This window comes from Haliotis asinina, chromosome 3 (assembly GCF_037392515.1).
Source record: "Haliotis asinina isolate JCU_RB_2024 chromosome 3, JCU_Hal_asi_v2, whole genome shotgun sequence".
Taxonomy (NCBI): Eukaryota; Metazoa; Mollusca; class Gastropoda; order Lepetellida; family Haliotidae; genus Haliotis; species Haliotis asinina.
Genome location: NC_090282.1, coordinates 80,887,429 through 80,894,380, shown reverse-complemented (window position 1 = coordinate 80,894,380; position 6,952 = coordinate 80,887,429).

Genomic DNA, 6,952 nt, shown 5'->3' with positions numbered 1-6,952 from the left:
GCACACCGACTTTCATCAATATCTAGTGTGTCCTCCCTGCGCACGCCCCACCGATTCCAGACGCCTCCTCATTCCTTGGATGAGTCTCCGGATCTGATTCTGGGGGATCCTGTTCCACTCCTCATGCAGGGCAGCCGTCAATTCGTTGAGATTATGGACTGGTGGGTCTCTCTGCCTCACACGACGGCCAATAAAGTCCCACAAATGTTCAATGGGGTTGAGGTCAGGGCTCATGGCAGGCCATGGAATTCTGTCAATTGCATTTTGCCGCAAAAAATCATTTACAGCATGCGCCCTGTGAGGTCTAGCATTGTCGTCCATAAATATGGGTCTCGTTGCCAGAGGATGGTTCTCAAAATGAGGTACCACAGCCCTGTCAAGAACCTCCTGTTGGTAACGAACACCGTTAAGGTTGCCACGGATGGTAATGATATCCAACTTGCAGTTCATGGAAATGCACCCCCATACCATAACGGAACCTCCCCCAAAGGCCACAGTCTCCTGGATGTTCCGTGGAGCCATTGCTGTGTTCCTCTGCCTCCAGACCCGAGTACGACCGTCCACCATGTGCAGCAAGAACCGGCTCTCATCTGAGAAATGGACCTTCCTCCAAGAGGCAATCTTCCAGTGCAAACGGTCATTACACCAGGCCAGTCGGGCTGCCTTATGGGCTGGAGACAGTCTGGGTCGCTTGATTGGCCTCCTTGCCCGGTATCCTGCAGCTTTCAGACGATTCCGAACAGTCCTGTTCGAGATGGGTCTCCCTGGAAGCCACTCCTGTCTCAACCGAGAGCTCGAGTCGAAGGACCTGCGCCGTACAAGTCTCAGTAAAGCTCTGTCCTCCCGGACTGTGGTCTTCCTGGGTCTTCCTGGTCTAGGCAGGTCTTTAACTTCATTAGTGGCCCGGTATTTTTTCAAAAGTTTTGAAATTATGGAATGATGTCGTCCGATTTGAGTCCCGATTTGTCTTAGAGACATACCAGCATTCCTCATGCCGATTATTTGCCAACGAGTGGCCTCTGATAATTTCTTACGTGCCATGACATTGAAATGAATGAAAAACCGAATGCAATCGACAACCTGCGCTTGTAAACACCCCAGGGAAAAAGTGCATTTTTCGAAAGTTGAGGTTAAAGCAATGCACGTGCGCTGTGCAAGCTTCACGCGCGTCATATCAACCCATGAAAAGCTCATGCTGTATGTCAATACATCAAAATTGAATAATCAATCATCAAAATTACTTCGTTAAACTTTGTTAAGTTTTTATGTGTCTTTGAATTTGGTGTTGCTTAATTAATTTCCATATGTATATATGTAGATATTAGTCTGTTAGTTCAATTGTACATTGACTGTTGATATGCCAAGTGATAGACAGTCATTACACAGTATGAGTACGTGTACATTGTGGTAAATACCCGCAGGTAATCTCACGTAAATACCGGCTCATGCGAATATTGGCTATGATACGTCTATCATACGGTTAAGCATTTACGGTATTGGAATAATACAGTATGTAAAATACATGTATATGTAAATACATCAGTAACGCTAGAATGCCGTAAATGTAAGTATCAGCAGTCCCTGTATGATATACAGTAGCTAGAATAAGACATAATAAATCCCTGTCTAGTATAATACACAATTTACTTTGCAATTGCACAAGCGTATTTGTTTTAACAACCAGTAATGCGCCCTAACGCGCGATTCAGATATTTGAACTCTACCAACTCAGTCGTACAGCTTTCGACCAAGTAACAGTACCACTCTTATGTCGCTAATTTTATATTTGATTGTTAGACATCTACTGTATCTACCGTGTATATTATTATTGTTTGAAATTTCTCTCTATATGTAATTACTCACTCTGCTACGAATAAAGACTCAAGGGACTCAACAGCCTTCTCTCTGTTTTTAAGGTGATGGCCGAGTAGTCAGCTCTGCCAAGTTAATTCCCCCCAAATATCTTGTCATTGTGACGTAGCCCAGGTCTGCATATACCAGACAACCAAGAACTCCGAACTATCTTTTGACCTGAGTGATTCAGATCTCACGCAGATCCAAAAGCAACCACTTGAGTGATTCCTCTTGTCTCAAAGATCAGTTTTTGCACAAGAATGGTTAGAGCTCGGCAAAACACATCTACATCAGCTTAAGATTGAGACAGAGCATACCCGGCCTTTTAGACTCCCCTTCTATCGTCAGTCATCTTTGGTTAGAAAAGAATGCGCCAAACAAATTAAGGAAATGTTAGATGCAGGAATAATAGAGCCAAGTCATTCTGAATGGCATTCACCAGTAGTCATGGTCAAGAAAGCTGACAATAGTTATCGATTTGCCATCGATTATCGAAAGCTAAATGCAGCAACGAAACCAATTTTCTTCCCTCTTCCACGTTAGGAGGATGTCATAGATGCTATTGGTGGAAAACATGCACAACTGTTCTCTGTTCTTGATTGTGCAAGTGGATTTTGGCAGATACCACTTCACCCAGAAACAAAGCATAAGTCAGCATTCATCACTCAAGATGGTATTTTTGAATTTAACTGTCTTCCTTTTGGCCTCAAAAATGCACCTGCTGCTTTCCAACAAACGATTTCTACTGCTCTTCAGTCCATGAATTGGAAGTATATTTTGATTTATGTGGACGACATCATTATCTACAGCAGAACCTTTGAAGAACATTTGCGTCACCTCAAATGTGTTTTTGGAAAACTAAAAGAAGCTGGTCTTACTCTAAAACCAAGCAAATGTAGGTTCGCAGCTAAAAGAGTCTCATATTTAGGACACGTCTTCACCAAAGATTGTGTGGAAGTTGACAAATCAAAGGTAGAAGTTGTTAAAAATATCCCTTCTCCTAAAACTGTCCATGATGTTAGAGTGAGTGAGTGAGTGAGTTTAGTTTTACGCCGCACTCAGCAATATTCCAGCTATATGGCGGCGGTCTGTAAATAATCGAGTCTGGACCAGACAATCCAGTGATCAACAACATGAGCATCGATCTGCGCAATTGGGAACCGATGACATGCGTCAACCAAGTCAGCGAGCCTGACCACCCGATCCCGTTAGTCGCCTCTTACGACAAGCTGAGTCGCCTTTTATGGCAAGCATGGGTTGCTGAAGGCCTATTCTACCCCGGGACCTTCACGGGTCCCATGATGTTAGACATTTTCTAGGTCTTGCAAGTTATTATCGCAAGTTCGTTCCAAATTTCTCCCGCATAGCCTCTCCATTGTACAATTTGCTTCAAAAGGATGTCACATTCCACTGGACTGACGAATGTGAGCAGGCACTCAAAAGACTGAAAGAATGCTACAGCCCTGTCTTAACATACCCTGACCCTAACAGACCATTCATTCTAACAACTGATGCTTCCACCTCAGCTCTAGGGTACATCTTAGGTCAACGAGATGCTTCAGGTCAAGAGCATGTCATCTGTTATGGTGGCCAAGCCCTTCATGCTGCTGAGATGAAATGGGACATAACTCAGTTAGAATGCCTGGCTGTACTGGAAGGCATTAGAACTTTCAGGGTTTACCTCACATCTCAAAAGTTCAAAGTGTACACAGATCATCATGCCCTCAAATGGCTAAAAGACATCAGACAGGAAACAGGTCGTCTTGCCAGATGGTCTCTCATGCTCCAGGAATATGACTTCGACATCGAACATAGAGCAGGTAAAGCTAATACAAATGCTGATGCTCTTTCTCGAATTCCATATCCTGCACAGGTCTCAGAACCTGTCACTGATGATTTTCCCATTCCACCACGCCCTTCTATCAACTATGCTACTGACAATGCTGGGCACAAGCATGTACCGACCCAGAGTTCATATGCTGAAGTGGTTGCAACAGCACCACAGAGAAGCCAAATTCGTCACAGCCTTGCTAGTCAACCTACTACTTCAGATAATGTCTATGGGATATCTACTGAAAGTTCACCTTCAGAAAACCCTAATTCATCTGATCAGAAAGCTGTAGATTCTACCTCAACAGCATCACTCGATCTGTGTGTTGAATTCTGCTATCAAGAGGACAGTCCATCAGGGCCAACAGTTCAAACCATAGACACTGATATCCCTGAAAACAATTTCGCAGAGAGACAGCACAATTCTCCAGGTCTTAAGCCAATCATGGACTATCTAGAGAATGGTGAGATTCCCTCACATTACACTGATTCTCAAGTCAAAGGCCTCCAAGGTCGCTCACAAGAGTATGATCTTTGTGGTGGCATATTATATCATTTCTACAAACCAAAGCACAGAGGAAACAAGAATCATCGTTGCCCAATGGTCACACAAATGGCAGTTCCTCTTGCAGACAGGAAATCCCTGCTTTATGCTTATCATGATTCAAAAGCAGGTGGATGTCATTTTGGTCGTGATGCTACCCGTCAGTCCATATTGACCAAATACCATTGGCCAGGCTTGTATCAAGATGTGGAAACATACATCAAGTCATGTGAAGAATGTCAAAAAACCAAACGTTGGGTCCATTCCAAACCAGCTCCAATGGTACCTATGCCAATTGAAGACAACTTCTCCAGGCTACATGTCGATATTCTTGGGCCTCTTCCTCAAACAAAGGATGGGCATAAGTATGTTCTTGTAGCCGTGGATTCATACTCAAGGTGGATTGAAGCATTTCCATTGCACACGCAAGATGCCGTGGAAGTAGCAGCAAAACTCTTTAATGAAGTCTTCACAAGATATGGTGCCCCTCGAACTCTTATCACTGATAGAGGACGTCAGTTCACATCGAAACTCGTCAATGCCATCTGTGAAATCTTTGAGGTGAAACACCACTTCACATCATCATACCACCCTCAGACCCCAAGCCATGAAATCGTACTGTAAGCCGGACCAGTCCAACTGGGCCGATATTCTTCCATGTGTCCTTATGGCAATGCGAAACACACCATGCCAGTCAACTGGTTTCTCACCACATCAAATGCTCTTTGGCAGAGAAATGTGTCTTCCATTTGACACCACACTCACACCAAAACCAACACTTGGCAAAAACACAGAGACACATCTTAAACAGCTCATTGACAATGTGAAAGTTGTCAAAGGTATTGCTCGAGACAACATGTCTGTTAGTCAGCAGATAGACCAGGAGCATCAAGAACTGAAATCATCAGAACCTTCATTCAGATTAAGCCAACAGGTGCTTCTTCACAACCCTGTAGTCAAACAAGGACTTTCCTCGAAACTGTCCCACTCATGGACAGGTCCTTATTATATCACGAACAATGGTCCAAACCACACGTTCAAAATACACAGATGTTCAGACAACAAAGAACATAAATCTTTGGTTCATGCCAATCGTCTGAAACCGTATGTCCTCAGAAGTAATGTTGCACGGCATGATGACTCACCAGGTTCTTCTACACCTACAACTACGGATCCATTATCAGATCTTCCTGCACAGACTTTGCAAGGCAACTCTCCACTCGACTCAACAGTCTGTAGTGAAACTCCTACTGCAAAAGCAAATGAAACTGTGCCATCAGAGCACACTGACAAACAAACAAATGATCACCAACAGGATCACCAACAGGATCACCAACAGGATCACCAACATGATCGCCGACAAGATCACCAACATGATCGCCAACAAGATCAATTCTATGATGTTGAAAAACTCTTGAAGTACAAAAACATCAATGGCATACGTCATTTTCTTGTCAAATGGGATGGATATCCTACACCAACATGGGAACCACACCATAACATAGGACAAGGACTTATCAGAGACTTCCACGTGCACAAAACTCAGATTGGACGCAGTCGTAAGCACAAAAGATCTCGCAGATATCTTTTCTAATCTCTAATAACAGGGTTACCCTCGACTTTGATAGTCTAAAGCAGTTGGTTTCAGAGTAAATTGGTAGGCGTTGATAACAAACCTACAGGTCCGCTTGTGTTCAAAAGTGCTAGAGGGATGATAGTTGCAAATGTCATCTCTTCAAACCCGTTGTCAACACTATCAACCCACTGCAGCATATCTCTGATTTACCAATGTCAGTTACTTGCTATTAAAGATTACACTCATGTAATGTCCTATCTTCAAATCAAATGCCACTGATACAAAAATGTTGCCCAAATATGACACTATCTGCCCTCTCCACCAATTCAACTATGTAGAAGACTACCCAAAAAAAACTTGCACCAGATATTCTACATAGGTGTTTTAACTGAATTTTCCCATTACAGGTTAATATCCTTTCCTATTAATGAACTTGGTACAACTGCTAAGCTCCTGCTGAGACCAATACTCTACCATACATGTGTTATTATGTCAGCTGTATTTTGTTCACTGTAGTATATACCTTTTTATGTTCAAGGAGAACAATTTTTATCATGGCATATATTGTATTGTGTCTTACAATGTGTATCCTTATTTTGGGGCAATACTTCCACATGTTCTCTTTTTGCCAATCATTGATTGATCAAAGGTTTATATTAAACGCGTATTGTGTTTGGTTTCACGCGAACAATTGACTGTCTATGACTATCAGTAACACAAGTTCCATGTAGCATCCATGTCTTGCTTTTGAGGACAAAAGCTTCCCGCAGCGGAGGGATATTGTCATAGTCTTAAAATCACCGTAATTAGACCATAATTATGGTGATCATATTTCAATAATAACTTGCGTATTTACATCAATATTTTATTCAACATTCAGAAAACATTCAGACTGGCGGACCACGTAACTGGCCGTCACACATAAGTAAGTTTGAATTATGCAACTCAGTCAAGCGGTCGCTACGCTATGGTTATGCCTCAGGCCATAGCATGCTGTGCATGGCCGGGTGCAACGTCATTGTAAATGGCTTATGTTCGTTGCGTAGTGATATGAATGATTTTAAGTGGTCAGTGCACTGCATGAAATAGACATAGTTGCAATTAATACACAAGATGTTGGATTACAGTTACAGTATTAGGTAACTTCA